The sequence below is a fragment of the Schistocerca piceifrons genome, unplaced genomic scaffold (assembly GCF_021461385.2).
Source record: "Schistocerca piceifrons isolate TAMUIC-IGC-003096 unplaced genomic scaffold, iqSchPice1.1 HiC_scaffold_943, whole genome shotgun sequence".
NCBI classification, from domain to species: domain Eukaryota; kingdom Metazoa; phylum Arthropoda; class Insecta; order Orthoptera; family Acrididae; genus Schistocerca; species Schistocerca piceifrons.
The window spans coordinates 447,501-457,500 of NW_025729216.1; the positions used below are offsets into that span (position 1 = coordinate 447,501).

A 10,000-nucleotide genomic window follows, 5' to 3' on the forward strand; every position below is an offset into this window, starting at 1 on the left:
AGACAACCACCAAAAAACAAATTGTCCGAACTCTAATAAGCCAGCAAAGTGTATTCCATGTTCTACGAGAGGCAAGGCGTGCAATACACCAGGTCCTCAGTGCCCTACCTATCAGCTATATTTGCGCAGATTAATTGAGAGTACAGATTATGGACAGTAATCTATCACCATATAGTGAAGAGTTCATACCAGGCAGAGACTTCAAATGTCAGGAAATTGCACAAATAGCTGATAAGAATATGATACGTAGGAAACATAAGCCACCCTCCACGAGGCTTAGGAATTGGCGTAGGGCAATTGCATGGAGGAACATGCTACGCGAGAACAGGCAACCTCTATATACTTTAGAACTAGCCCACTGCGTGGATGTTAACACATTAGAGGACGAAACGACAGTTACAAGTGAAGATAAGATGTACCTTAAGGACAAGTCAGATCTCGCGTTTGGCAATAGTGAAAATAATGATCAGAATATAGTTGATACCGACAAGTTAGATCTCGCGTTAGGCAATAGTGAAAATAATGATCAGAATATAGTTGATACCGATAAGAACAAAATCACAGACAGTAGTAATTTCCCCCAGGAACAGGGGAAAAATCTTTCTTCATCAATTCAGGACAGCACCATTAGCTCTACCATTGCAGGGAATAAAATGTGTAATGTTGGCCTTGAACATCATGGAATTCTCTCCAAGATTAGGTCAAAGTTAAAGAGCAAAAGCAAAAAGACTATCGAGCCCTGTCATAAACCCGACATGATCACTATTGGTACTCAGACCGACTTTACAGACAGTGAAGACACACTGAAGCCTACAACAAATGAGGGAAATGACTATAAACAGTCGGATCCTCGATCGATTTATGTTGATCTTGAAGAGAATTACAGACTCTCTAGATTAGAAGATATGAGTGTATTAGTTGTAGCCCTTAGGCACATTGTCAGAATAGGGCATCCAAAAGGGAATACAATCGGCTTTCCATATCCCGGAACTGCCGACAGGCTGTTTTTGCGATGTAATAATCTACCAACTGGGAAGAAAGAATTGGGTGAGATACTTCAGAGGGCATATACCCGACGTAACGAAAAATTTGATCAAGAGGAGCTCTATAAGGAATTTGTGGAGTGTTATGGTAGAACAGTTTATGAGTACGACAAGACAGGTTTCAGATTTTATAATCATGTCAGACAGCCTTAATGAGTAGAAGAAATTTAGGTATAACTGTTGCTCAGATTAATGCTATGCGTAGCACCACCGTAATGACAGAAATATGGAAGGTTGCAGAAGACCGAGGTTTGGATATTATATGTATCCAGGAGCCTTACACTACGAAAGGGAAACTGGTACATTGCCCAATGGGTGCAAGAGTGATCATGAATGGAGAGAACCCAATGGTGGCTGTTGTGGTGCTGAAAAGAGAAGTATCAGTGACAACAATTGCTCAGGTAAATGATGAACACTCTGTTACTGTGGAGCTAACGACAACTGAGGGTGTCTTTCTCATAACTAACCTGTACTTTCAATATGCACATGAGATACAACCCTATCTCGATAAAATGATAAGAGCCAACGAGGTTGGAGGTAACAGATATCACATCTTCACAATAGATGCAAATGCTAAATCAGTACTATGGAACAGTAGAGAAACCGACGAGAGAGGACTTGAACTACAGGATGCTATTGCGGAGCAGAACTTAATAATTGTGAATAAACCCGGGTTTCCACCAACTTATCATAATAGAGCAGGGGCAAAATCTAATATCGACATTACATTGGCAAATGGTAGTGTGCTAAATAGGATACAGGCCTGGGAAGTACTGAACAGAGTGACTACAAGTGATCATAATATGATTACCTTTAGCCTTGTAAGCGTAAACAATGTAAACAGGGAGGAGAATTATATAGGGACCTACTTCGACTACAAAAGAGCAGAATGGGAGCGCATGAGGGAGGAGTTTCAACTGCAGGTGCCGGAGGGGAATGGCTTTGACATTGATTCGACAGCAGAAGCAATACAGGTCCATATACAAAACCTTATGAATACCTTCATACCTAAGCGTCCATTCTTTCGCGGCTCGAAAGTGCCATGGAGTTCCACACTAACAGAATTAAAGAGAAATGTTCGTAGGGCACGGCGCGCATATCAGAGGTCTCTCGGTGACAGAGAGAAGCAGAGAAGGTTGCTAATTTATCGGGAAATCAGAGCAGTTTATAAGGAGGAATTAATCAATACGAGAACAAAGCACTGGGAAACCTTCGTTAAAAAGGAGTTTCGAACTAATGTGTGGGGCTTACCATATAAAATCGTGAGTGAGAAGCTTAAGACACCTCTCATCTTGTCGACGCTTCAGAAGGCAGATGGTTCTACTACATCAGGGTGGCGAGATTCGGCAGAATATTTAATGGAAAGTTTACTCCCAAGTGATGATCCGGCTTCAGATAATGAACACCAGGCACTCTTGAGACAGAAGATGCAAGAAGAGTATCCAGATGAAGGAGTGGTTGTACCATTTGCTCAGGAGGAAGTGAGTCGTGCTATTGACACCATGAAGAAAAATAAATCCCCCGGAATAGACAAGATCACAGCAGAAACGTTACAACAACTGAAAAGTAAAATCGTGCCATATCTAACAGCTCTTTTTAATGAGTGCCTCTTGCAGGGAAGAATACCAAAGGTATGGAAGATCGCTGAGGCAACCATTATCAAAAAAGGGGAAGATAGAGATCCGAAATTCGTGAAGAGTTACCGTCCAATTTGCCTGCTGAACACTATAGGGAAGGTCCAGGAACGGTTGTTGTGCGGACGGCTGAGCGATCACAGGGAGCTCTACGGGCTCAACCAATGTCAGTACGGTTTTCGGGCTGGACGGTCGATAGATGATGCAGTTAATCAAGCATTACACATAACTTCAACTTCGCAGGCGAAATATGTTGTCGGTGTGACGATTGACATACAGGGTGCTTTCGATAATTTGTTCTGGCCTTCGCTGTTCGCAAGACTGCGAGAGCTAAGAACTCCAAAGTGCTTATACATGTCGATGCTTGATTACTGCAAGGATAGAAGGGTAATATGGAGATCACCAGAACACACAATAACAAGGCACATTAGTAAGGGATGCCCCCAGGGCTCCATTTGTGGCCCTATATTCTGGGATGTTCTGACAGAACCACTCTTGGAAATATTGGAAAATAACGAAAACGTAGCCGGTATAATAGCATATGCAGACGACCTGCTCGTAATCATAACTGGCGATTCTAGAAATTTAATTGAAAATCGAGCAACTACAGTCTTAAAAACTGTAAGCGAGTGGTGTACATACAATAAACTTCAAATAGCGGGTAGTAAAACTAAATACATATTGTTAAAAGGTAAACTATCTGCAGGTAGGGGTCCATCCATAAAATTGCAAGGCACTCCAATTAGCAGGGAGAGTGTTTGTAGATATCTTGGGCTGCACCTTGATGAGGGGCTGAACTTTAGTGCACACATTAAATTGGTGTGCGAGAAGGCATTGAACCTTATGAACAAGATCTGTACGATTGCTACCTCCAATTACAAACTACCCATTAATGTTGTTAGAATTTATCATGAGGCTATTCTAATGTCGATTGTGTCATTTGGGGCAAGTGCCTGGGCACACAAGCTGCGACAGGTGCAACCAGTTAGGCATCTGAGAAGGATGCAACGCAGCGTTCTCATTAGAATGACAGGAGCCTTCAAAACCACGCCAGTGGAGGCACTGTTGGTGATCCTAGATCTATACCCTGTAGACTTACAAATCAGGCGTCGAGGAGCCCTTTACTGGCTGAAGAGGGGCAAAGCTGACAAAGTAGAGGCAATTACAGGTACGAGAATTGAAAACAAATTAGAGCTCAAACACTGGATGGTCAGAGAGTGGCAACAAATCTGGGACAACATTGACACGGGTAGACGAGTGTATGAAATTTTCCCGGATATCAGGGAACGACACCGGATGCGACATATAAATGTGAGTAGGGGTATGGTCCATTTTCTTACTGGACATGGTCCATATCCCACTTACCTATATAAAATCAGTAGTTCAGATAATAATAGCTGTATGTGTGGTGCTGAGGGAGATCCGGAACACATGGTATATATGTGTCAAGGAAAGGATGCAGCAACGGAATTACTTCACATTTTACGTAGTAAGAATGTGTCTGAAATCGTGCGAGACGTAGACGCGTGTGAAGTACTGCGTGTGATGTCAGATGAGTTTTCTGCTAAGCAGATGCGTGTGTATGTGATGGCAGGGGGAAGAGCAGCACAGCAGGCAGCAAGAAGAACGGATCGACGGCGACGCGCAGATCCTGTAGCCCTGGGACCCGCAGCGGCGACGAGAGCACGGCGTGGTAATTCCCCAGATGAAGGAAATGCTACAGAACGAACCCCATCAGTACCAATGAGCATTCACAATCGCCGTCGCTTCTTATGGTATGCTCCGCGTGGCCGTGCGCGGGCTGCCTATCTGGCGGATCGTCGAGTGCATGAACATGTTTCTTCTGAGTCTGGTGACGAGGTAGATGGCAGCGACGGGCATCGCGACGGCGGGGTGCTGCGACGGGATTCACGGCGATGAAATAATTATATATAGAGTAGTGTCTAGCCTAGTTTAGCTAGTAGCTGATGCATTCTCGATGCTACATTGCACCTAGATCATTTATGATTATGCTTTAATTGTGGATGATTCATTACATGCTAGATAAAATATGGTCTAAATTGAGGATAATTTCATGCTAAATAATATGGTTAGCACACATCCTGGGTCGTCATGACATGATGTTTGCCAGAGTTTACTCTGAGGTTTTCCATGTCGTGGCTAGGGACAGGATGTATTTTTCTTTCAGGATGCTACACAACATCGGTGCTTCATGGGATACCAGGTCTTGAAGATCTACCTAGACCTTGGCAAGTGTACATGAGGCACAGATTTGATAGTAAAGGCATTTGCTGTTTTGTATTACATCTTGGGGTAGGTTAGGTTGGTGATGGGTCTTTTACACTTCTTCTAATTTCTTCTATATACTCCTGTCTATTTTCTTGGTAGTTAGGTTCCACAATAACAATCTATTATTGTAAATTTGTATTGGAAGTGGTTTGGCATGTAGTAGCAGCCCGGGTCCACGGCCCTAGGGACGGGCAACTCAGACATGAGGCTAAGAAGGCTGAAAATAAAATAAATGTAGTTCACACATGCCAATAATGTAACATTTCCTTATATATGACCTGCTTTAGTAATTTCCAGGTAGCAGGTCTTATGTTGTATTCAATGAAAAAAAAAAAAAAAAAAAAAAAAAAAAAAAAAAAAAAAAAAAAAATGTCCCTATACATGAGCCGCGACCTGTACCACTTACGAGCGAGAGACGCGATCGCGTTGCTCACTGTACGGCGTCCGATACCGAGCCATCAGCATGTCGGTCCCCATTCGCGTTGCACTCGCACTCGCACTCGCACTCGCAGTCGCAAAAACGTGGGGCAAATATATTACGCGGAAGAGTTATAACAGACCGAGCCCCACTGCATGGGGGGAGTCTTTGTCACTAATGTACACAGATGGAACATTTTGGACTGGAACCAGATTACCCGTACACACGGCGCTGATTAGTAATCAATGCAGAGCCATCAAATTACAGAATATATATACAACTGTCCGTATACATGCTGAAAGAGTGTGCCCACAATGGGAACCACACGTCAGCCAGACACTCTCATCACGCACCACTCTCTGCTTCTAACGGGCGCACATACAATATGTAAGCACCAGCATGGAACAACATCCAGTGCATCCTCTCCGCCACATTACACAATCCACACTATCACAACCAGACCAGGAGGTCCATGCGGAAAATAGAATATCCCCCCCTTTCGACATCCACCATTGCGCAGATAAGGCACCAATACCCACACATGTCCTATACAACGGTGCACCCAACATCACAATAGTACCTCCTGTCACAGCCCACAAACAATGACCTGAGTCAAAGACACAGGTCTGACACAAGCATAGAATTGGAGCGCCGCCTCTAATAAGCCAAAGGTGCATCCTGACGTGACAAATCTCATCATGTCACAAGCATTCACTTACTATAATCACTATCAACGAACGTGCCGCCCCCGCCCCCCCCCCCCCTACACCTTTCCTTACAACAACGTGTAACCTAACCTAACCTATGTTGTACCTTAACCTAACCTATGTTGTGCCTTAACCTAACCCATGTTGTGCCTTAACCTAACCCATGTTGTGCCTTAACCTAACCCATGTTGTGCCTTAACCTAACCCATGTTGTGCCTTAACCTAACCCATGTTGTGCCTTAACCTAACCCATGTTGTGCCTTAACCTAACCCATGTTGTGCCTTAACCTAACCCATGTTGTGCCTTAACCTAACCCATGTTGTGCCTTAACCTAACCCATGTTGTGCCTTAACCTAACCCATGTTGTGCCTTAACCTAACCCATGTTGTGCCTTAACCTAACCCATGTTGTGCCTTAACCTAACCCATGTTGTACCTTAACCTAACCCATGTTGTACCTTAACCTAACCCATGTTGTACCTTAACCTAACCCATGTTGTACCTTAACCTAACCCATGTTGTACCCTAACCTAACCCATGTTGTCCCCTAACCTAACCCATGTTGTCCCCTAACCTAACCCATGTTGTCCCCTAACCTAACCCATGTTGTCCCCTAACCTAACCCATGTTGTCCCCTAACCTAACCCATGTTGTCCCCTAACCTAACCCATGTTGTCCCCTAACCTAACCCATGTTGTCCCCTAACCTAACCCATGTTGTCCCCTAACCTAACCCATGTTGTCCCCTAACCTAACCCATGTTGTCCCCTAACCTAACCCATGTTGTCCCCTAACCTAACCCATGTTGTCCCCTAACCTAACCCATGTTGTCCCCTAACCTAACCCATGTTGTCCCCTAACCTAACCCACGTTGTCCGCTAACGTAACCCACGTTGTCGCCTAAACCTGCTCTGTAATTGTTATACGACTCGTTCAATTAGTGTAGTGTTGCCCACCCGCAACCCTCGCAATATAGTTCGCTACTCGCACTGCCCGCTCCCCTGTGTATCGCTTCATGTTAAACACCTTGCAAGTCTTGCTGACTTTCCACATGCTCCTGCTGTACACTGTAATGTGGATGGCAGCAGGACGTACATGCCGCCCCCCCCCCCACCCCTCCCCACGTCCCCACGTCCCCACCTTGCCCCCTGCCTTCGCAAGCTGGTTGGTGACAAGTTTGCATGTTCAATGCCCTTCGCATGCGACGTACGCAGGCTACGTTGTGGTGCGGCCTGTGTCAACTGTCCGCTGATGTCGTACGCGTGAACCACAATCTGTACTGCACATTCGTCCTTATGTACTGAATGATACATCGTGGCACATGTGTGACCGTACAACGACTGCGCCCAAAAACGGCGGACCATACAGTGCAAATATTGTGCACGCAGCTACGTGTCGTCTCCCTATGAGAGCTGGATTGCAGTGTGGTACGCCATAGAGACGTGTGGGAGGAACGGACGCCGTGGATGGCGATCAGCATGAGCTGTCTGTTGATGTATTCGGACCTAGTCGTCTCTCCTCACACACCGTGATGGCATGGTGCACCGCGTTCCATATCTGCGACATGCTACAGAGGCCGGTTGACAGTCGTTCGAGCAATGGACATCGCATACGTACGGGGGCCACCTTCCACGTATTGTCTAGGCGTGCACATTTTGTTGCGTGTATGTGGGCAGACGTAGTGTGGCGTGACACCTGACACAGGCATGCAATAATCGTTGAAGTTGCAAATGGCGATGGACGCCTGCGTTTTCTGGTGAAGTTACGCAAATGAAGAAATGGTAACCTGTTGTGGTGCGGTTGTTCTCGCTAGGGGTGAATCGGTGATGGCGACGATAGGTTGAGGTACTAACCGGTTGTTCCAGCGATACCCACCATGCCGACGAAACTGAACGGCATCTGGGTGTGAAGCGATACGCGGCGGTGGCTGGGTGGGACCGTCCCCGGCCGGTGAGGGGGCGCCTCCCGGCGTGCTGGCCGCGCGGTGCGTGGGCGCACGCGCTACAGCCGGCTGGTGGGGGCGGCCAGTGGCAGGCGCGCCGGCCGACGGACGCGGCAGGCGTCGCAGCTGCGCGCCGGCGCACCCTGCGCGCGGCGCCGTGCGGCCAAAGTAGGTCCTCGCGGGCCCGGTGCGAAGCGCGGTGGACATCTTCAGTGTGCTGGTCCGATTGAGGACTGTGTGCGTTGAGGATGCGCCGCCGCCCGGCGCTCGGCGCCGCGACGCCGTCTGCTGCTCGGTCACCCCAGCGGTTCTCGCTGGTGGTTTGTATCGCAGCTGTGCGGATGTGTTGGCGCGTGCGCTGTGCTGGGAGAGTTCGCTTCGGCACCCAAGTGGGGCTTTTGTCCTTCTGTGGCGCTGGCGTTGGAGCTGCCGGTCACCGTAGGTGGCGCGTGTTGTCTCCCGCCGGCAATGCCACGACAGCACGCTCCCGGGCCTCTGTCGGCAGCGGCAAGCTCAGTTGGGAGCACGGGTGGTCGCACCGAAAGCGTCTACTCGCCTAACTCCGGGCGATTGCGCCTCTCTCGAACCCGACCAAGTACTTGGGACGGCGCTGCGCGCCGCCGGGACCTGAGAGGGTTTCGAGGTGTATTGTGCAGGGGAGCTCAGCCTCCTCCTGTTTGCAGAATGATTGAGCGGACGCTTGCGTGTTCGCGCGGGCCCCCGGGACACACTCCCGGGCGGCCGGCTGCTCAGCTCTAGTTGACGCAGCTCCCTGGTTGATCCTGCCAGTAGTCATATGCTTGTCTCAAAGATTAAGCCATGCATGTCTCAGTACAAGCCGCATTAAGGTGAAACCGCGAATGGCTCATTAAATCAGTTATGGTTCCTTAGATCGTACCCACGTTACTTGGATAACTGTGGTAATTCTAGAGCTAATACATGCAAACAGAGTCCCGACCAGAGATGGAAGGGACGCTTTTATTAGATCAAAACCAATCGGTCGGCTCGTCCGGTCCGTTTGCCTTGGTGACTCTGAATAACTTTGGGCTGATCGCACGGTCCTCGTACCGGCGACGCATCTTTCAAATGTCTGCCTTATCAACTGTCGATGGTAGGTTCTGCGCCTACCATGGTTGTAACGGGTAACGGGGAATCAGGGTTCGATTCCGGAGAGGGAGCCTGAGAAACGGCTACCACATCCAAGGAAGGCAGCAGGCGCGCAAATTACCCACTCCCGGCACGGGGAGGTAGTGACGAAAAATAACGATACGGGACTCATCCGAGGCCCCGTAATCGGAATGAGTACACTTTAAATCCTTTAACGAGTATCTATTGGAGGGCAAGTCTGGTGCCAGCAGCCGCGGTAATTCCAGCTCCAATAGCGTATATTAAAGTTGTTGCGGTTAAAAAGCTCGTAGTTGGATTTGTGTCCCACGCTGTTGGTTCACCGCCCGTCGGTGTTTAACTGGCATGTATCGTGGGACGTCCTGCCGGTGGGGCGAGCTGAAGGCGTGCGACCGCCCCGTGCGTGCTCGTGCGTCCCGAGGCGGACCCCGTTGAAATCCTACCAGGGTGCTCTTTATTGAGTGTCTCGGTGGGCCGGCACGTTTACTTTGAACAAATTAGAGTGCTTAAAGCAGGCAAGCCCGCCTGAATACTGTGTGCATGGAATAATGGAATAGGACCTCGGTTCTATTTTGTTGGTTTTCGGAAGCCGAGGTAATGATTAATAGGGACAGGCGGGGGCATTCGTATTGCGACGTTAGAGGTGAAATTCTTGGATCGTCGCAAGACGAACAGAAGCGAAAGCATTTGCCAAGTATGTTTTCATTAATCAAGAACGAAAGTTAGAGGTTCGAAGGCGATCAGATACCGCCCTAGTTCTAACCATAAACGATGCCAGCCAGCGATCCGCCGCAGTTCCTCCGATGACTCGGCGGGCAGCCTCCGGGAAACCAAAGCTTTTGG

General features: G+C 48.0%; 1 non-coding gene across 1 annotated transcript in view; it reads left to right on the top strand.

The window, feature by feature from the left end:
* Window positions 1-8,801: 8,801 nt before the first annotated feature.
* The window catches only part of LOC124772942, a 1,909-nt gene continuing 710 nt past the window's right edge, over window positions 8,802-10,000 (top strand). The window contains exon 1 of the ribosomal RNA XR_007014393.1: window positions 8,802-10,000. This exon is cut by the window's right edge and continues 710 nt beyond it. This is a non-coding gene — a ribosomal RNA (small subunit ribosomal RNA).